Source organism: Chroicocephalus ridibundus, chromosome 9, assembly GCF_963924245.1.
Source record: "Chroicocephalus ridibundus chromosome 9, bChrRid1.1, whole genome shotgun sequence".
NCBI classification, from domain to species: domain Eukaryota; kingdom Metazoa; phylum Chordata; class Aves; order Charadriiformes; family Laridae; genus Chroicocephalus; species Chroicocephalus ridibundus.
Window position 1 is genome coordinate 20,283,978 of NC_086292.1, and position 23,002 is coordinate 20,306,979.

A 23,002-nucleotide genomic window follows, 5' to 3' on the forward strand; every position below is an offset into this window, starting at 1 on the left:
TTTGTACAGGGCTTGAATCTGGAGCTTTGTCTCTGCAAATCTATCACGGGAGCTATTGTTAGGAAGGCAATTGGAGAGTGGTGGTGGTACTGCAACTAGGACTTTATCATAAAAGTATGAATTTATCTCAGTTCTTTTGAAGAACGCATTATTTGAACAGCTGTCTTCCAGAAGTGTTCTGGCTTGCACATGGGGTTGGACAAATCAGCTATTCCATCATAAAGGAGGTACCCAGCTAAGTAAGGAGCAGGATTTCAAACACTCCAGGCGTAGATTTATTGACTAAATCTAGCAAATTATTTGGTTCATGTGCTGCCTGGATTCCAGACACCACTTCATGATGCATCAATTAAGAAGTCCATGTGCCGAACATCACCCTCTGTATTCTGCTCTACGGTCAGCCAGAATAAACCAAACTGGACTTCAAAAAAGGAAATACACCTTGACAAGTGAAAATTGTGTCTGCTGCATTAAGGTTCTTTAAAGCTGGAAATGTCTTTGAATTTAGGCTTTCAGTTCTTCAATAAAAGATCACAGTTGTAATCCATTTGAGGATTCTGTCAACACCCCTTTCAAAAACGGCATAAACCTGTTAAGATTTGTAGGAGAAAAATCAATACAAGTTACCTTTTACTCATAACTTCAAGTTCACAGCCAGAGCTTCCTCCAAGAAATGTTTCAGTTCTAGAAAAGGAAAACCAGACATCTGTTTCTTTATGGTTCCCCACTGAAAACTATTAGTGGTACCACTATAAGGATTATTTTTGGCCTAGGTTTTTGCTCGGGGGATTATTTTGGTTGCTGACTACTTGCTTTAACTGACCAGAATGTAAGGACATGTCTTACCTCTGACAGGATGGTGGGATAGATACCGAGAGAGTAAGTGCAGCACTTGAAATATAGACTAGAAAGGAAGCATGTTGACTTCTCCCAAAAGAGATCTGTCAAGATTCATTGCAGGACCTATTCCTTACCTTCCTCCTTTAATTTCCTGCGTCATTTAACCAGTGCTTTCTGCAGCAGAAGTGCTCTGCACACCAGTGCTTCCTTTTATGTTTACTAATAAATAGTGGCTGCTTCTATACAAGATATTTTGTGGTGGTGAATATGATCTCTCTGAGTTGCAGATACCACCTAAAGACAACTCCTAGACCTTTTAATATTTTTTTTTTTTTGTCACCCCTCTGCTGATGTGCGATGCCATGCTGGGTTTTCTTTTTCTTTGTTACATATCTGAAACTTTGTTACTTAACTAATGTATGCTCATGGAATAGATTAATACAATACTTTGCTTTCTTTGTAAACATAGTTGTTGAAGAGAGGTATGGAAGACTCAGAATGTGGAATTATTAACAGTCTTCTCAGACAAGGAATCTGTTTTGCCGAAAAACAGGAGAACTGGAGAGTGGTGGACTGCCCATAGTTTTGCTGATTATTTGATCCTGTGCTTTGTTTGGGGGTCACTTTACTGACTATAACTGGTGTCTGTTCCTTGTCATTTACTTCTTTCAAAAGTCCTTAATTTTTATTTAGCAGAAAAGAAAACTTTCAGTAGCATAGAGATGGTATGAAAAATCATTATAATACAAGCATCGTTAGCTCTAGTTTATCATGTGATGCTTTTCAGACTTGTTCTGTTAACAGTTCCTTAAGAAACAAAAAGCCCTGAATAATGTTTCAAAACTCCATTGCAGTCTCTTTACTGATGTTCTTGATGTTATCTCTTATACATGCAAAGTAGTTCTACACAACTATTAATTGGATCTTTTGGGGAAGATCAGCAGAATTTCCACTTTTCAGCAAAACCAAATGGCTATGACTTAAGGCTATCCTAGATCACTGAAAGAATATCAGCCATGGGAATTTCACCCTGAAGAATAAGGCCTATAAGAACCTTTATCTTGTGGCTGTCCTGTGCTCATAGGTTTTGCCATTGAAAGGAACCTAGAGGAACGTATGCCTAATTGTTATGTGGTGCAACAAGTGGGCTGGAAGTAATTAAGATTTATATCAGTGAAAGTGAAAAGAAGTTTGTGTTTTGTAAGATGGCCATGTTCTAAGAGAATACTGTTTCATTAATTCCTTTTGCTCATATTGCCTTAATCTAGCGTAGCTGACTTGCATTACCTGTAATATTGAGGTTGGTTTGTTACTAGTGGCTGCTTCTGCGTTTTTAAGATGTTGGTTGGATTAGTCTTGTTAGTATCTCTCCACTAATCTGTTATGAGACCGTAGGCTGTTCTTGCTTCCTGCTGGCAGAGAAGGTTATTTTCCAGCCATGCTGCTTAAAGTTCCTTTCCAGAGTTTATTTCAGGCACCCTCTAGAGGAGCAGAGTATGTCAATCCACTGAAGAAACAAACAAACAAACAAATCTGCTGCTGTGCAATCAAAGTAGCATTGTTCTCCTTTCAAGTAAGGTGAAGACATTCTTCTAGGTAAATTATTTATCAGCCAGCTCTTTGAGCCACCTGGGAACCAATCTTGTGGAAGTTTGGTAGTTAAGAAATAAGCTCCTAGAGCGATTCTGAGCATCTTTGCATTTTTTCATCAGAGGAGTCAGCTTTTCTGCTGGTCCTTATTGGCTTCTCTGATAAACCCAGTTATTGGATGCTTAAAACTTCGAGTAAAAGTACTGAAAGTACTAGCCAGTACGCTCTCTTTTGATGACTAGTTTAGCAGCTACCAGAACTGTAGAGAGAATTTCGCTTTTGTGCCAAAGAAAATAAAGGCAGAAAGAGAGTTCCTCGAGGAACAAGCAAAGTAGAGGAAGGTTATAGAGGTGTGTTGGGATAAGGAGATAGCATTTGTTTATGTGCTGTTTGGAAGTTTGTATCTCTGCTGATACATTAAAGCTATTTTGAAACGCTTCCACCACTTCCATCCCGCCACTAAGAAGGAGCTGATTCATGAGCTTAAATAGACAGTATTAGTTATACAAAAAAAATATTACAAATCAAAATTCAGGAGTGTTGTGTACTAGGCCTAAGTGCAAGACATGAAATTTCATTGTAAAGCTGTGAAATGAAACTAGTTCACAGGTTAAATCACTAGTATGATGTTTTTAGAACATTCATCAAAATTTATTTACACGTATTAAAACAAAGAAACATGCTTGTTGAAGGATTGAATTTCCTGCTGTCTCAGAAGTCCTTTTTATTCCTCTTTGAAAGTTATTTTCTTATTTTTTCTTATTCAGTCAGGTAGGTATCATAATTGATAACATAAGGTAATGATTTTAAATTCTGTTAATGCATCACTTACAGACTGTAGTAATTTGAAATTGCTGTAAACAATCACTGCCGAAAAAAAGCAGAAGCAAGTAAAGGCAAGGAAGAAAATAGATGTAAACATTAGTGGACTCCAGTAAGAGCATTGATTTCTTTTGAGCTGCTTGACAGATAAAATGGTGAGGCAAAATATCTAACTTCAAAAACATCATTTGAAGAAAATATGGTAATGTAGCAGGGGAGGAAGAAAATGATGAATGCTACTTTGTTAGAGAGAGGAAAAAATTCAATCCTTCTGCACGAAGTATCCATCATTTTCCTTTTTGTTCTACAGCCATTTAGCGAGGATTTGATAAACGTCCATTTAGCTGTAGTAGGCAAAAATCATGTTTAAAGTCTTGGTTCATGGGTCATCTTTCAAAGCATTACATCTTCATAGTTAAAAACTTTATCAGGTTCTGTACAAGTGTTTAATGTCTGAGGCTCCAAGCAATTCTCAGAAGAAAGCAGTGAGGAATTTAATTCTGAAGAGTGTGTTGTAAGGAGGGTATAATGCATATGCATTCACATCAGTGCTGAGCAGATTTTATAAAAATGCCACTGGAGATACTGGTCTCAGAGGAGAAACATATTACTCCAAATACATATAATCAGAATAACAATGAAACTACTCTCTGAGGGTTTCTGTGATGTTACGTGCGAACTGTGAATGTTATTAAAAGGTAGGAAGGGAGAACACATACTTCAGAGTGTTAAGTCATGTGCAGGCTGTAACACGGATACGTAAGGGTGTTTCAGATGGAAAAAGAAAGGATGTAAGTGAAAATGCTCCATGTAAATTTTTGGACTTTTAAAAATGCAATCTTGCTCATTTATAAAGAATTCAGAAGTTTTGTTTCTTTAAAAATTTGGTGAGATATGAAGTGCAAATGAGAGAGACAGACAGACACTTGCTGGTAGGTGCCAACCTCTTTAGCAACACCTTCACCCCCCCCCACAAAATGCTCAGTTAGTCTGAATCTCTTTTGTAGTCTCTTCTTTTTCTTATATACATTTGTATGCAAAGCACTATCCAGCGAAGTTTCTACTTGTTTCTAAGTTAAATTACCATAGCAGATTTCCACATGTTTTTGGAAGGTGACAGCAGTTCTGTTCTTGAGGCAGGTACTGTTTCGTGAAAGATCTTTACTATTTATTACATCTATCCCTGGTGGAAGATTGCAATTACTATCCTACTTCCAGCAACTCTCTGCCTGAATCATGACAGCTCTTAATTATGTGTGAAAGTAGAAGTTATAAACAGAGAAATTTCTTAGAGAGAATTACCTGGGAGATATATTCAGGCTTCGAACGGTCTTCAGCAGGGCTATTCTTCTTGTGGTTCTTTTTTTGTTGGTTTTCCTTCAGGAGCTGTGAAACTTTGCCTGACTTACGATACCAGAATTTGCATTGGAAAGGAATTTCTGCTCCCTTCTTCCCAAAATTTTTCTCTCTCTCTCTCTTTTTTTTTTTTAAATCCAGATTTGCTCCTGTCTATATTTCTTCCTTTAAATAAGCCTTTTGCAGCCTACTGCTGAGTAGTCTACTGCTGAGCGTGCTGCTCAAGGAAACACAAAGAAATAAGTAACAACCTTTTTAATTTCTGATCAAGCTTTATATGTCAAATCTTATTATTCAGGTACATAAACTTTATTACCCTTAAGTTATAAACATTGAATTTTCAGTTTAAGTATTTAATGGCAAAGATTTCTCAGTGTCTGTACTTAAATGTCTCACAATGGTAGTCATGTTGGAGTCGATTTTCAAAATAACTTCAAGCCTGCATAAGTTGTCATTTCAAAAATGTCCTATTCCAAGTCATACTAAATCCAAGATTTTAAAGGATGTCCAGCTTCAAGACATCTCTTTATTGGAGATGAATAAAGATAACTGAGCCAGGACAGATGCACAGCTTCCTGGCCCAGAATAGAGCACCCCAGGGTGTTCGGAACTCTGCCATTTAATATAGAAGGCTGAAATTCAAGTCAGTTGCCCCAGAAAGGCAAGAAAAGAAATATAAGTCTGGTCTCTCTTATCCCACAGAAACACCCTGTTGGGCCATTGCGACAGGACGTTAGTGCACAGTCCATCTTAAGAGACTTCTGTTTTGATGGGAAGTTTGGGCTTTATTGGATCCACGTTTCCAGAGAAACTGTTTTCTCTGTAAACTTCCAGGAAGCTCTCAATGTTCTACAACAATTAAGTTGCATTTATTATAGGTTGTTATTTCCTGTGCAATGTCTCTTCAGTAAGGATTATTCAATTATGGGTTGTCACTCTGATGGTTTGAAATAAGCCTCTTTATTAAAGGTAACCCTGACAGTGCAAGGTAGGTTAAACTATAAAATGCTAAGAGTTTCAGGAAAGAGATGATCATTGGGGGTTGTAGTAGTAACTTGATTTTGTAGATTGACCGTCATCGATGACCATTCTCTAACCAATGTGCTACAGGAAACAGCTACATGTGTGATGCTGCTAGTTCATCTTTGTTTTTTGTTTCTGCTATCAATGTAATGGTCAATAAAGGAGCTGGCCACTTGTTGGAAAACTGACGTCCACAGATAGTAGAGAATGTTCCTGTAAAAAAAATTAGTCTCCCAGCAGCATTAAAAGCTGAGTTTCAGAAAGCCATGTAGGCATTTGTGCACTGCAGTTTTTCCACAGTAGGGCTAAGCGTTACAGGGACAAGGTCATCCTGATGACCTCAGTGGAAGGGAACAGCCCAGGTGCTTGTGGGACTAGAGTTACAGGGCTTTTTTCCTGCCTAATTAGCAATATTACTTTATATTTTGCACGTCCTTTTGCATGTGTTAGGAAGAAGTCTGCAGGGAGCTCATTATGTTACCAGCCTTGTAGTTATAGGCTTGCAAAGCTGTAGCTTCAGGGACGTGGGAGGTGCATTCACTTGGAGAAATTCCATATCCAGGCTGAAACCCTGCTGAAGACTTGTAGGAGCTCTGCAGGATGTCTCTTGTGGGGCATGCTTTGTCCTGTCCTGCGTGTTCCTGCAGAGAAGCTGTCCATATGAATCTGCCTTGACATATTTTCACTTTCAGATAATGACTGAGGGCAGAATTTTTCCTCGTATGTTATCTGTTAAAAAGTCTCTAACCAATGAATGGAGTTGCGGAGAAAAAGACGCCAATGAAACCTTGTTGTTGCTGCCTTGGCATGATTTTTCAGAGCCCAGTGTGGTTCCTGATTGGCATATTCTAGAAGTACGGTTTAGTGCGAGGGCTTTTTATTTTTTCTCCCCTCTGGTGTAGAGAGTGTGAAACATGACAGAATCACATTCCCAGCACACTACTATGCTAACACACTCAAAACCGTGTTGTTGAGAATAAGACAAGAATCTCTAAAGAAAGGATACAGGGCAAGAGCTTCTGACAACACTTTGAGGACAATAGCATGAACATTTGTTGTGAGAATGTCTATCTGAATCTAAATTCATTCACTTGTCTTTGAGCTTTCCTCTTTGGAAGACTGGATCCTTAAATCAAATTCCATGAGGTATATCATGCCATCTTTTTTTGTATAACTGTTAACACTGAAGGAGGTATTATGTTGTTATTTTCTGGCCATCATGGAACTATGCTAGCAGTTGCTCCTCAAAAAGTGTATGTATCTTGAGCCAATGAGGATCATGGAGGATGTTTCTATGTGAAGTCCCAAATACTAGAGTTGATCAGCACTTTAAGGAGAAATATTAATCAGAGGTTTATAAAAAGACGCAATCAGAACATCAGGTACTTTCCCCAGTTGATGAACTGCACCTTTCTTCCTGTTGCCACCACCAGATAAATGATATATATTTGTGTAATCATTTTTGGACACTACACACCTGGCATTGCCCAGTTACCCTGTGGAAAAAGTCACTTTCTAATTTAAGTGATGACAGACATAAAATGAGGTTATCGACTTGCCTTTCACTGAAATACAAATGCACACAACCCAGAATAACTCAGAATAAAAAGGGCAGTTTCATTTTAATGGAACATAGTTTGAAAAAGAATAATTTTTTTAACAGTTGAAATATTTATTATAACTACATTAGTATAAAATGATAAATTTTTAAACTTACAGTATGTAAACATAATTTATGTACTGTGTAGAATTAACAATGCACATAAATATAAATAGTAATTTTAAGTATAGATAATTTTGTCATAAGAGGTTTTTCTTCATTTATGTAGAAAAATTGTGCCGATGAGAACAGAAGACTTAGTGGAGTTTTAGAGGTGTATGTGAGCATGGGATGTGTCTTCATCAGTGTGAGCTGCCACTTTCTGCAGCTTTCTGTTGCTTATATCACTTCAGCTTCTAGTAAGTTGAAGAATGCTCACTTTGTCCAAGTCTATTAGTTGCAACTGACTTAATTGCTTAGAAAAATATCTTTGTAGGGCAAAGCAAAAGCAGACAAAATGCTCCAAGAGTGCAGAAGGGTATACTTCTGATAAAAAGAAAAATCGCACAGAAGGTGCCCATTTCAACGTACAATTCTTGCATTTAATGTATATTTAGTGTAAATAAAAATAATAGGCCAATACAAAACACATCATCTTCAGTGATGCAAAACATCTTGTTCTTGCAGGTTGAGGGAAAACTGTAAACTCGGTTATGAGATTTGATTGTAAAATTTCTGAAGACAAAAATGTATTAAGTTCTGCAATGTACTAGATACGGCATTCTAACATGTTCCAGCAAAAGACCTTTGAGTTGTTTTGTTAACATTATTTTAATATTTCTTTCAGGATGGGTATTCCTTCTTCACTTCTGCTCTGTGGTTTGTAGGATGACAATGACATCTTTGATAATTAGCATGTCAAAGATAGAGGATAGCTGCCAAAATATAGGCTGCAGTGTGACCTAAAGTATTTATCGATCTTTATCCTAATAGCAAAGTGTTCATTGACTACATGTATGACTGGGCATTCAATTACGCTTACTTACTGGTTTTAAATTGGAAAAATGGTTCATCCAAAAGTGCTTTGTCTGGAAACAAAAGATTACTCATAAATCTGTAAAGCTCTTAATTTACATATTTATATGTAGTTTGTCTTGAGATAAGTGGACACTTGTGTTTGTTTTCTAGCTGCATTACTGCTGACCTGGAAGATAACAAAGGCAAAAGAGCCTTCAGTTGCTATTATTAGCACAGCTCTCTCATTGTTCAGACAGAATAATGTGCTTCTGAATGTGTGTGCTTCTGAAAGTATGTTCGGAGTAAGTCAGACTTCAAGGCGAGTGTTTAGACTGGGGCAGATGAATAAATGCACTTCCTGCTGGAGTGGAACTGGTTTAGGGCTTGACTGGCCTAGTGAGCATTATGGCAAGTGTGGCTGATTTCGGCCTTCTGTCACCATCATCATGTCAACACGTTACCTGTGTGGCAAGTCCCCTGCTCCCTGCAAAATGTATACTCTTAAGTTCTAGACCTGTTGGGTGATATTCAGGAAACTGGGATGCCTAGGAGCTTTTAAATGTCTAGCAGACTTTGGAAAAGTCAGGGGTGGTTTATTTTCCCTTATCACCTATGAAATCCTCTTCAGAAGAATCCCCTTGTCACTTGTCAATAACAGAGGAACTCATGGGATGGTCTTCGAGTCACAGGAAAAAATACTAACTTCTGATTTATGTTAGTAATTTTAAAATATTTTGAAAAAACATTATTTTTAATGTATTACCAAGCTACCAACCTTTTAAAAGTAATTGCATGATAAACAAATTAAACATAGATATTCTCAGTCTATGCTAAAACATAGATATTCTCAGTTTCAGGATAAAAAGATTTCTGAGTTCAGACATGGAGGTAGATATCATCTGCCAAGTCTGAAAACAATACCAGACACGAATAACATCAATAGCATCCACAAGCGCTGTCTGAGACAGGCTGAGCCAGATCTTTAGCTGTTCTAGACCACTGACTCTACCAGTGGTAAGCTGGTATCGGCAAAAAGTTTGGACAAGGAAAAATTAGTTTTACTGTCTGACTCTTTGAGAAAGAATTAACTAGGCAAACTCCCATCGTATTCCATATGCCCAACATGTTTGTTTTCTCCAGCGTAGCATTGATTGAATTTGATTTTTTGTCTTGAGCTTTTTGACTTCAGAGAAAAATGTGCGTATAGAAGTAAGAGGATAGAATTAAGCTGGAATGAGCGCTTAAATAAACTTACTGCTGTAGATGCTCGGGAATCCTGACAATAGAACTCCTGTGGCTTTCTACAGTCCAGGGCTAATGAATGCATTCAGAAGTGCTGACCAAAAGACGTGTCACGTTCTGCAAGACACTGACACAGTTCTGAAGCTGCGACACTACCTGGTTCCTGTTCTGATTACTGCTAATTGTTCCAAATTCAGTAATCTTTTGACAGAGAGGTCATCCTGTGTGTACCTAGATAGCTATTCAGATAGCACTACCTAATTAACTAGGAGTTGAGCAATGGTAATACCTACCATAAACATAGGTATAAGTATAGGAAGAATTAACTCTTAATTATCTCCATTAAGGCATACATAATTTTACACGTATTTTTAAAACTTTTGGGTATATCTAGTACTAATATTTATTTAATATATCAACATTAATATATTTGTGCTTGTATCTGATAAAAGGAAGCAAGCGCGTTCTTCATGTTTAGAAAAATTAGTTGAAGCTCACAGAAATCAGTGGGTAACGAGGAAGTGCAGAGCAAAGGCCTACACTTCTGAGAGAAAGCTGATATAGCAGAGTTTGCCATGAACGAGCCTGCAAGTGATTCCAAACAGACTAATGTACTTATGAGGCAGAAGAGGGAAGGTGCGATAAAAGTAATATAAATTAATAACAGGAGTTATGCCCACTTGTTCTACCTGCATTTATTTTGATATAAACCCCAGAATTTCTGAGACTAGGCACTGTCTGACTCCAGAGAATTGGCATGCCAGGAGCTGTCAGCTCTCTTTGTATTTCCAAAGTAACTTGTCCCAAATACGTACCAATGTCAGCCACATAAATGCGTGCATAGTCAATTAAAATGCTTTTCAATTTTTTTTAAATACTCTAAATTCTGCAGTGTTGTTCTTCAGCTATCACCTTCTAAAGATGAAAAAGCTACTGAAAGCACCCCTGTGTAAGACAGAATACAAAATGTCTTCTCATCCCGGTGACACTTTGTGGAGACGGTTTCAGTGGCAGCAAAAACTAGAGCAGCCTAGTGCCAGCAGTCACTGTCTGCCGTGCTGAATTGTTGGGGCCCAAGTTGCAGGTACAGGGTGGGTAATGGGGCAGCGAATCCCGTGAAGCAATGCATCTTCCTGGGAGCAATCGTTCCCTAAAGTGAAGAAGACATCACACTTGAACTTGAGTGGCTGTTGTGAAATATCTTGGCCAGCTAAGGACAGTGGAAGATGGAATTCTAGCCCTTGATATTCAACAGAAGAGTAGTTTGCTTTTCTTATTTTGCTTTTAGCTGATTGTGAAAGAACAATCTATTTCCAGGAAAGACTGTTGGAGGACTTGGCAACTGTTTGTTGGGGAGCGAGTCTCATTTCTCATCACCACTTCTCCACGTTTTCCCTTTAGAAAGCAGCACAGTGCAGTTTTGCAAATCTTGCCCCAGCACTGGGGAAGGATGTATTTGGAGATGGTGTAAGAAGAATCTTAGTGCCTACAGATACTTCACGTATTACCACAGAACTGAAATACTGACATTAATCTTTTTTTCTTTTAGGAGTATAACTGACATCAGGAGCCCCGCTAGCTATTCATCCGGAAGCCAGATGTTGATAAGGAAAAAGCAAAAAAAGCAAATTAGCACATGTGCTCCCTTAGACTGCGTGGATACCCCAGGACCGAAAGATTCACCAAGCAGGTAACACACAGTGTTGCTCCTGGAAGTTAATTACCGTGTGTTAGGAGTAAAAATATGAGAACTTGTAACCAGAGGGAAAAATAATTGCACAAATCTTGTTGTGTTTGGTCACAAATAATTTGATTTTGGGATGATCAACATTAGTATTGCTGGTTTTGTTAGTATGACAGGCCTCTAACGGTTTAGCCTGTGGGATGTGGAATAGGATGGGAAGCTGGTGAGAAATGTGCTGTCACATGATGCCTGAAATATTACGCAGATAAAATTTACCGACTACTCTCCTCCAGTTTATCCTATTTGGAAAGATGCATGACAAATAAATGGCTGTTTCTAGTGAAAGTAAGTGCTCCTTCATCTAGAATAAGCATTCTGTCTTGAGAAGATTTACAATATTAACCGTTCTCCACTACTGTTTGCAATCACTGCTTCTTCTCAGTCTTTCTTACTTTGCTTCTTTTCTGTTCCGTTTTCATTTTTTTTTGAACTTTCCTCATTTGCCTGCTAGTTTTTCTTCAGATAATCTGGAAGGTGAAGAATGACCAGACAGAACTCAAATGCCATTTTGTTATGCCTAATAGCTGATTAAAAAAGAGCTGGCCCATCTCTAGTGTTCACGCACAAATGCTCCCTCTCGGGTTTTTTAAATTGAGTCATAATTGCCTATGCCAAAAGCTGTCAGTACAACAGGATAGAAAGCAGTCAGCTCTTCTTAGTGTTATATAAAGTTGTCATTTTGGAAGAATGAGCAATGATAAAGAACTGTTGCAGTGCTTTTGCCTGTTTTCACAGTAAACCATGATGTTCATGTTGCTTGTAGTTTTGAACTCTTTTCTAATGAATTACGTTTCTCTTGTAAGGAAAGAAAACAAAGCAATAGGAATTTAAGCATAATATATATAAGGAAAATGGGGCTGGATTTCTGGAAACGTGTCCATCAAACATGCACATACCTGCACGCAGTATAATAACGTATGAAAAGATTGAAGGCTTTCATGTAAAACATGAAATTGAGTGTATCGTTGTTACTGTGACAAGCACATTAGCAGATGCCAACATCTAGCTGTACATTAAAAGAAAAATTTAATATAAAACATTCCTAAGTCTACATATTATACATACAACATAGCATGCAGTCTTCCCTAATCATGTGTGATTTCGTGGGTAATATAAGGTGTAATTAATATTTGTAGTGCTTGAAATCTTAGCAAAATGCTATCACTGACTTCTGTAGTATCCACTTCTTCAAGTTGGCAGCAGAATTCCTCCTGATTTTGAGAACTCATTTCTTTGCTTTCTCATTAACATTCAAATTACTTCTAGGACAATTATTAATGGAAACTGACATTGTGTAATCTAGCTCTGGAGCCACTGTTGCTTTTTAGTAAGCAATAATTTACTTCTAGCTCACTGCAACTTACAAGGTAATGCTTCCAAAATTCTGTATTTCATAACCATAGCTGAAAATCAGTCTTCAGAGTTCCAGCATCTGTGGCAGCATGTGGTCCTGCATTAATTTGCTGAGTCAATGTTCCAGCTTTCTGGTTCACCTCTTTTACTGAGGTGATAACAGCTTTTCTGAAGCTGTTCTGCAACAGAACCGGCTGCTTTCTCAACCAATGACTCATTGTTTTGTATATTATGCTTTAAAAATTTCACAGGGGACAATCCGTCCCCATTAAATAGACATAACTTCCCTAGGTTGCTCATATGCCTCCTAGTGCTATTACTTTTCTGTTGTTATCTGACTGCAGCTATCAACTATATAGACACTATACTAAGAAAATACGTTCTGCTGACGCACAAGCAGAAATCCACCTGACTGCAAGCTCTGTAATTTGCCTTATAAATGCCCCTTGCCTTTATAAAATATTGAGCAAAACCACAAATGGTGAAATTCTTCTGGAAAGCAAAAAACACTAGAGCATAGAGAAGGAAGGTTTAGAGAGGAGTTGTTAGATGCATGTGTTTACATAAACTGAGGCAGCGCTTAGTAACTTAAATAGGAACGTGAAGGTTAAGTGTGCTCTTATAGATGGTAAACTCTTAACATGGAAATTATTTATTATATGCACGTAATACTAAACTAGTTTTATGAAGCAAACTGCATCCGAAGAGACTGATTTGCTTGCAGCTGTAGGCTGTTTGTACTTCCAATGTATGTCAAGTAGCATAAATATTATTTAAGTGGTTGGATATTTTTTTTTTCTTCCAGACAAGCAAAATGATGAAGACTGACAACTACAAATTGGCTATTTCTTTCAACTTTAAAAGTATCCAGGTTATGTTTGATCATTTGGAATTTAGATTGGGTGTCTGGGCAAGTCACAAGGTTGGAAGCATAAGAGAATGGCTTCTGTGTATAATTAAATCTATTCCAAAAATCCCTGGTTACAATTATGTCAGACATAAGTAATTAATTATCCTTGGCATGAGAGCTTTGACATACACAGTAGTTTTGAAGGCAAAGTAATGAAAATCTGGAAAATTTAGTACTCTTGCTGTGGAGAACCTGAGAGGAGCTGGATATTGGGATAGCATAAATATGTTATCTCACTGTTACTTCTAAATATAGTTTAGCTTAATACCGTGTGATTTCCTAATGAGAGGCTATTGCTGTAACTCAGTACTTTGAATTCCTTAGCACCATTTCTCAAGATTTGTTCTGAGGCAAAAGGTATTCCTTTGTTTGTCCTGAACTTCTCTTTCCATTAGCAGTCCGTAGCCCATTTAATCTAAGACAACTTGTTACAGCCCCACACCTACCACTGTAACCTTCTGTTCCCCTGCCAGCTCCTTTGCTGGTGCCGCAGACGAAGCAAGCGATGTCAGAAAATGAATATGTGAGTAAAATGTGTGCTCCAACCTTGGCAGTTGCCAGCTTCAGCCATCAGCTTTGTATTTCACACAGCACTGTGCTAAGTTGTCTGCCTTTGTCATGGAAATCTTCCTATTTGGGAAAATTACATAATGCTCTGATGCTCTTGAGCTTTTTTTTTAAAAAAAAAAAAAAAAAAAAAAAAAAGAAAAAAGTTGGCATGCTATTCAAATCAGAATAGGGAAAAGATCTCATGAGCAAAGGCTTGAAAGCGCTGTAGCCTATTGTATCAGTAGCAATACAAGAAATACTACGTTCTGGGTATTTTGGGGTTGTTTCATCTGTCACATTTCATATTTAACTTGATTTAAAGACTTTGCAGAAAAAATAGATGACAGACATACTTTTAAAGCCATATCTGGTTTTTTCTTTGGTTGTTTTTCACTTTTCAAGTTGGCTTCTATTTTGATTAATCTTCTGAGCAACGACATTCTGTTTTTCACCACACACATTTTATTCAAAATACTGAATCTGAGGTATTAATTCAGAGCCCGAATTGTAGTATTACCTTCATAATATAAATATATTATCAGTATATTTATGCCAGATTTGACTTTAAAATTACCTTTATTTTTGCAGGCGTAATAAATATAAAATAAATTTTTGCAGAGTTCTACATTAGCAGTAATGATTATGTTCTTGTTTATATCAAGAGATACTACATAAAATTATGATGTTTAATGCTTTATGAAAAAGTAAGCATGCTTTTTATTTTGGAGGAGTATAAAGAGTTAACTTTATTTAACACCCCCTTTTTTTAAAGTATAGCTAAGGTAGGAGGAGGTTTTCAAACCAGACTCTGGTAATGTAACTTACACAATTTTGAAATCTAAAGGTCAAATAATATTGTTGCTTGCATATTAAAGACAATTTCCTAAGCTTTGGAGGGGAACAAATGTTTCCATTCATGAGTCATGTCCAGGCTAATGCTTTTATTTCCTACAATAATTGTACTTGTGCCATAACAACTATAACTTGAAATCGCTACAGAAAACCTGTTTTCAGTCTTTGTGGAAGTCTCATACTCAGTGCAGTACAGCTGCTGGTAGTAAGGGCTGAGAAGTTGTGCAAAACTCCTTTTGAGCCTTAGTATGTTCTTCTCTATTGAAAGGAGAATTACGTGGCACTTGTGTAAAAACTCTACAGAGTTCAAAGAAAGTCTTCGATGGATTCAAGTGGTGTATGCTCAACTCTTCAAAATGTCATGACTCAACGGCCTTTCCTGTGGCATCCCTGCAAATCTGGCGGTAGCACAGCAGTATTCCCAAGGCAATGGAAATTTTAAATCTATTTCTTTAAAGATCTCACTTGACTTTTAAAATGTTTTCCCCTCACCCATTTAATTCTTTTCTCTGTAATAAGTTGGACAAAATTATAAGTTAACATGGTTTTACTTGTAACTCTGTCTCTTTTTGGCACGCATCAAAATAGTTTTCTTAATAATGCCACAACACAGAGCACTTGTACAAATTACCCTGAGAGATATGTGTTGAAATTGTTATGAGACTCTTTTGCATTATTTACATCATGACGTTCTGTCAGTGTACTAATACTCAAGACTGCTTATATTTCTGGATTTAACAAATATGTAAATCAGGTGCACATTTCCCTAGGAATGCAAATGTCTCTAATGAGGAAAGACAACAAACTTCAAAACAAACAAACAAAAGAGTAGAATATGGTAAATAGCTCATGTGAAAGAGGGAAAAGAAATGTTGCTCAAGTAAGTGGACTAGAGATACGGGACTGTAATCCTTGCTCTGGGACTGTTTAATCAGCTCATCTTGAAGCTCTGACAGATCAATTGTTTCTGAGCAGGGGAAGAATGGCAGCCAGACCCAGTTTTCCCATAAGAAGGCATGAAAACTTCTGTGTTTCCTCTATGTATCAATTTATAGAGCAGAGAGGATTGAGTTCCTCTTGCTGAATTTGTTAACACTGGTCGAATACCACTCCAAAGGGCCCCAACACTCTGAAATACTTTTTCTTTATAATGCAATAATTAAAATAGATGTTTGATTTCAGCGTATAAGGACAGAATGGGAATAGCATCATGGTGAATTGAGTTTAAGTATTCTAGAAGGATTTGAATGTCCTTCAGAGAAGCATTCAGCTCGAATTTCATCTCAAAACATTCCCCTGATTTTGTAAAGATAAGCGATATCTTTGAATCATAATGCTCTAGATTGAGTATATGTATAGTGGGAATGTTATGTATTGTGCTGTGATTGTGCTATGCTTTTTATTATGCATTGCTCACTGAAAACTTTATCTTCCATTAAAAGCTGAATTCCATTCAGAAGTGCAATTAGACAAAACTCGCTCACTAAAATAAGACATCATTTATTTCAAGCTGGCTTCTATTTTGAATTTTGATGGCTTCCTGCTAAATAAGCAAGCTTTCTTCTCTGTGAAATTAGTTCAGTATCTAAAAATATGAATTACTTGGTATTTTGTTTTTCATGGTGTACCTCCAGCCCTCAAAGTACTGGTAAGCATTATATTTCTCAATTAACCACCATCTTTAAGATGATCATTATGGTAAAATTAGTCTGAGTTATGAAAAATCTATGAATTCAGAATAGTGTATGTGTAATAAGTGGGGTAAAATGTTTTAATCAACATTCCTCGGTAATTCTTTAACTGCATATTTCATATAGCTGTTGCCTTTTTCTGTCTGTTTTCAGTGTTTTAGCTAAAAAATGTGCTTTGTGTCTGTTATAGTGAGAATGCCAGTTGGATTCTGTGCACGACATTCATGAAGCCTCTGCCTCATTTGTCTCTGTCATTATATATCTGGTCTTGCTTTAACACATTCTCAGTTGTTTCTGCTGGTGAAGTTGACGGGTGAGGATCATTAGTAGTATAGCAAAGCCACCTTGAAAAATGCTATGTTGATTTTCCCATGTGCTACTTAATCTGTCATGCAGATATAGATATTAGAGTGCTGGAGAACGAGTTCTGTAAGCAAAATTATTCCAAATCTCCACATCCAAATGTCTACAAAAAGCCTAAAAATGACTTATCGGTAGTATGTGCTTGTGGTAATTCTTTGCAGATTAGAACACGTGGAGAGCTACTTTGGTACCTTTGACTTGTGTTAACCTAACTTCCATCATAAAGGAGAAAAGGTCTGCAACAACATCAGCTGATGCAAAATTTGTTTCTCATCTCTCCCAGTATTACACTCCCAACAGCTTTCTGCCTTTCCTTGCCTACAAGTTAACACCACGTAGGAGGTGTTTGCTTCGTACTGCTTGAACTCTTAAACTTTGTCTCTGGGGGAGTGAGGAGGCTGTAATTACTGTGACGTTCTGGTGCTGATGGTGAAAGAAAACTTGATGTTCGCAAAACCCTCAGTAGAAGCTGGACTAGGACTTCTTAAAATTGTTACCCCTAATGCCTCTAATTGGTACCTTGGCTAGGTCTCCAATGGAGCATGAGTTAAGGGACTTTCTTAAAAACAGTGTTCACTAGACATACATTAAACTGACTTTTAAGTATTGTACAATTGCTGTTTGTTACAATGCTACCCAGAAATCTGAGCTGTCAGGTGCCCTTAAGTCTTGTTGATTTGGATGAATGCTTTAAGTACCACCAGAAATTATATGTATAGCGTAGAAAAGCAATCTTCAAATGTAGTTGTAGCACAGAGTATTATTATTTAAAAGACTCAGACCCTCAATACGAGTGTGTATGCTTTACTCTAATTTTGTATGAAAATGTAAGAAAAAAGAATGCATGACTAAATGGCAGATAAATGTATTAGTAGTTTATGGTAGTAAACTTGTCTAGGGAGGTGATTCTACCCCTCTGCTCCGCTCTGGTGAGACCCCACCTGGAGTACTGTGTCCAGCTCTGGGGTCCCCAACATCAGAAGAACATGGACCTGTTGGAGTGGGTCCAGAGGAGGCCATGAAGATGCTCCAAGGGCTGGAGCCCCTCTGCTGTGAGGACAGGCTGAGAGAGTTGGGGGGGTTCAGCCTGGAGAAGAGAAGGCTCCGGGGAGACCTTTGAGCCCCTTCCAGTATCTGAAGGGGGCCTACAGGAGAGATGGGGAGGGACTCTTTATCAGGCTGTGTCGTGATAGGATGAGGGGTAATGGCTTCAAACCGGAAGAGGGTAGATTTAGATGACATGTGAGGAAGAAATTCTTTGCTGTGAGGGCGGTGAGCCCCTGGACCAGGTTGCCCAGAGAAGCTGTGGCTGCCCCATCCCTGGAGGGGTTCAAGGCCAGGCTGGACGGGGCTTGGAGCAACCTGGTCTGGTGGGAGGTGTCGCTGCCCAGGGCAGGGGGTGGCACTGGATGGTCTTTAAGGTCCCTTCTAACCCAAACCATTCTGTGATTCTTTGTGATTTGCAACTTTTTAGAAGAGAACTTTCACGTCAGTATTTTTTTAATTGTTACGTTAAAAATATCCTCCACGTTTCATGTTCTCTTCTTGTGTTCAGTCTGCTCATTGTGAATATAAAATGAATCAAAGATAAACAAAATGGAAGATGTAGAATGAATGAAGTCCTTCTTGTCACTATATTTTTGCTAATTCTAATTTGAAATTATAATTTCTTTTAATCAAGGCTTTTTTACTGGGCAGCTGGTGTCCTTTGTGCCAGAAGTCAAATATGAAGACAAAATTTGATGTACTATGTTGTAAAATTGTCAGAACAACACACAGATTTTAAAATTACAGGAGTGAAAAGAAGAGATGAGCATCTTATTTGTTCCTGGTTGTGATTTTTTTCAATGTATTTTTTCTATAAAGCGTCATCTCTTTGCTTTTATTTTAGAATAACTCTGTCTTATTGACAACTTAATGATTAATTTTTTTTAATGAGGCTCCATAAGCAAGTATCATTCCATAGTTCTCTGTTCTCGTCAAGGGCAGTGGGAATGAGTTTTTTTCCTTCCGGAGTTCGTGTTGCTCACTTTTTAAAACTAATCCTTAAGACATTGATTTTACTTGCTTTTCAGATTTTAAAAGTTTTTTGAAAGACAATAGAGAGAAGAAAGGTTATACAAGAACAAGGATTGCATGCTGTTTTTATTTCCTTATGACATAATTATGATTTATTTTTCTAGATACTTTCTGCCAAAATATTTGAACGGGTATTTAGGAGCAGCAAATGTAAACTCTTTGCAGATTTCATTTATGCAGGTTTAAAAAAAAGACACTACAATATTAAAAATACTGAATGAAAATGTGTACGTGAAGTTGCAGCATGGTGGTTACCTGGAAAGTTAATGGACAATAACTAGTATTGGAGAGATGAGAGACTGAACTAAAATCTTCTATTTTGAATTTGATGGTTAATAGCTTATTTTTGAAGTTGTTTGAATTTTTGTAATGTTCTGTTGGTTTGTGTTTATCTTTCTCCCTTTGCAGAGAATGAATTCTGTTCTATCTCAGTGCTGCCTGTCATTGTGAACTATAAATATATCACTTTCCTTGCAGTTTTGAAACTTAAAGGAATTCTGAAAATCCTTCATTCTCAGAGATCAAAAGCTACTGTAAACCTGGGTAAGTCGGCTTTGTGAGAGCTATTTGAAGCACTATCGGTTGACAATCTACCGACCAAATCTCTTGCTTGCCCAAAGTGTCTGTGAGCTACTGAATTAAGTGATGCTACAAATTTGATCAGTATTCTTATTTTTCGCTTAGGTATTACCTCTTGATTCAGTTCTGCTCTGACCAGTTCTACTTAAGAAGCAGTGGATGTTTTCTGATCCCACTGGGTTTTTTTGTTTGGTTGGTTTTTTTGTTCTTTTCAGGAGTCGTTCCTCCCTGTTTAAACAGAAGCAAGCAGGAAGAAGTCAGTAGTGCTTAAACAGGGCTATACCCAAATATATTTACTTCTGAGCTCAGTTAACTTCCGATCTTTAGTTTCATCTGGGACTTTGACCACAATAATTGTAAAAAAACAAACACACACCCCCTGCAATAGAAGAAAGTGACACAAATTTACATAAAAAAGGCGAAGTAAGTGTTCTGCAGTAACCAAACGGAAGAGGAGGAGAAGCCATGCATAGAACTTTTTACTTTGTGCCTTGTCTTCTTTGCTCTTAGTCTGACCTCTGAAAGATAAGGATTGTTTAAAATATTTTGGAACTCCTCCTATTGTAATCACTACATTCCAGTGCATTCACATTGGCCCAGGTTGCTTCACTTAAGTCTGTCTTTGTTCCTACATGTTAGGGTCCCTGCGTGTAAGTGACAAGTTATTTTTTTGTAATTGCTAGTAAAACCAGTAGGACAGACAAAATACAGAAAATGCAAAAGGAATTAAGGGGAAGGTCACATGAAACGAACTTCCTACACAATAAGGCATTTCCCCTGACCCTGGTGAATGCAAAACTTTTGTGTAATTAATTTTTTTTTATTTTTACGTTATGTAGCAGTTTTCAGCAGTACATACCAAAATTATACAGAACCATTGTTGACATAATGATGGTTTTCCAAGCAAGGTACAGAAAGCCTAACTCATTTTTGAGTGCAGTCTGCATAAAATCGGAGTTGTATGGATTTCAGGGTAGTTCTTTCTTTATTACACTGTATTTTAAGAAGTTTTATGTGACCTTAAAGTGCAGTTCTTTTTCAAAAAATCCTGGTTTAGGTTGGTATGTTTGTTAAATTTGAACTTTGAATTGTAAATCTTCCCAATGTTGAGATGTTCCCAGTTTTAATGTGCCTTTTTTTTTTGTATTTTAAATGGTCTCTTGGATTTCTTTCTGCTGTGTTTTAAATGTAGATGAGGAACTCATCCAAATGGTCCTTTTTCAAATATGGCCTTTTATCACTGGATTATATCTAATACAAATTCATACGTGGATTTAGCCAGGAGTTACAGTCCTGGATTGTGTAGCTTTATCTGGCTGCCAGTATTGTTCCTGGTAATGACTGCAGTAGAGAGGAAAAGCATTGTCCACAGCTTGAGCTTGATTGTACGCTCTGTTATAGAGAAAGTCAAGGGAAATACAAGCTTTCATTTGTGAAGCAAACAAAAAACCCCTGTATGTTCACTTCAGCTGTTCCAGTAAGAGCAAAATAATCTCAGAAAATCAAAGAGGAATCAGATTAGGCTTCCTACTGCTCACCCACTTTATGCCTATCAGTCAATTTGTGTGACGAACAAGAAAGAGTATGTCCTTGGAAAAATACTTACGATAGGCTTATTCCAGTTTATTTCCTTGGTTTATTTTATTTCATTTTGTTATTGAAAGAATAGGCTGACACATTCCTCTGTGGCTTCTTCTTTAGAAATATTTAGGCTAGTCCCACTGATTAAGATTTTTATATTCATACAGGATGTAATCAGCATGAAATTGCAAAAGAAAGCCATCCTTCTGGTTTGGCAGTGAAAATGCAGAATAAACAACTCAAAATTTATGTCTTTTATCTGTCTAAATTACATGATGGGTTAATCATTCATGAAGCAATCGTTATCTTACAAGTATGACTTACAGCTCAAGAGAAATAAAAAATAAATACCATGCTGTTATTTTTCTTTATTATTGGAAGACATTCCATGGTGTCAGCGCATGCATGGAATGTTGGACAAGTGTTTAAAGAGATTAAGCTACTGTTTGAGAAGGGATTTTGAGAGAAAACTGGAAAAGCTATTATACAGTGTGCTACTTCATGTTCTAGAAGGTTATAAAAACTTACAGAATAGGTAATGAGAATGAGTAAACAAATACTTTAATGCCAATTGAACTACTAGGGTGTTTGCCTAAATAAGAGATGTAAGCTTTTAATTTTTAATACAAGTAAACTTTCTTTCAAGTACCACTTTTTGTGATATAGCAAATGCAGATCATAGAAAAATCTGGCTGGAGTAAGCTTTTCGGAAGTCATCCAATTTATTCCCCACCCATAAGAAAGGATCAACTAATCCATTTATGATTAGCACTTGCTCTGTTTTCTAAATATCTTGGTTTGGCACTTCAGTAGTTTTAATACTTCTTTTTACAGTTAGGTTTTCCTATGATGTGATAGACATAGGCTTTTGGTTTCATGTTATTAGTGCTCATTTTTCCTCTCTGTTGTCTAATGGACTGGTGTCACTATCCCTGCCTTCCACCCCCCAAATTTCCTGCTTCCAATAAGGTTTTGATACTTAAGATTCCTCTCTAGTTTCCTGCATTTTTCTCTTTTGTTTTCTAGCTTGTGTTATTCATTCATAGTAAGCTAGACCCAAATCACTACAAGTTTTCGGTTGCATTTGGTGTGGTGTTGGTTTTTTTTTTTTTTAATTTCAGATAAATTAAAAGCTTGTAACTTTATCCAAGTTGTTTTTTTCTGTTTCCATCCATCCACTCATGAAAAGACTTCTGTTAATGAGAACGCCTACTGCAGCTTGGACAATGTCACTGATGACACATGAGGCGACATCGCAGTGGTGGGGGGTTGGGGGGGTGTCTGCTGCACAACCTTGAGTTCTGCTCTCTCAACTGCAATGTCATGAACTCTGCCTAAATGAGTTTCTTCCAATGTAGTAGGTTTTTTGTTTGTTTGTTTTTCCCCACCCACCCTCCTTCCTTTTCTTTTCTTTTTTTTTTTTTTTTTAATAAACTATAAACCAGTTCACCAGGTTCACTGCACTGACCTGCATACACATGATGGTTTGGACATAAAAAGGGAAATTTATGGGAACCTCAGGGAACTTTATATTGGAAGCTGGGTATCTAGTAATCGTCTGACGTTTTAGACTCTAAAGGATACTTAGGGAGAAGAAGAAAGTGACAGGTAGAAAGATCTAATTTTTTTACGCTTAAAAATCTTTCACAACAAATGATCATTTCTAGTTATGTGTAGTATCTGTGTTAGAAAATAACCAGTCATTAAAAAAGAAGTTTGCTTAAAACGAGTCTTTGTTAATCTTAGAAGGAAATAGGAATTGTGGACAAGGCTGTTATTCTTTTAGTGTCTCCCTCCATTTACCCCCCAGTCAAATATATTTAGAAATAAGTGTGGGGGGTTTAACAATGACTGGGAAGTTCTTTTAAGAA

General features: G+C 37.2%; 1 long non-coding RNA gene across 2 annotated transcripts in view; it reads left to right on the forward strand.

The window, feature by feature from the left end:
- LOC134520890 (uncharacterized) overlaps window positions 1-23,002 on the forward strand; it is a 201,257-nt gene that overhangs the window by 70,490 nt on the left and 107,765 nt on the right. For both annotated transcript variants that reach the window (XR_010072578.1, XR_010072577.1), the window contains exons 2-3: window positions 10,980-11,120; window positions 19,449-19,514. This is a non-coding gene — a long non-coding RNA (uncharacterized LOC134520890). The remainder of the gene's footprint in view (window positions 1-10,979; window positions 11,121-19,448; window positions 19,515-23,002) is intronic.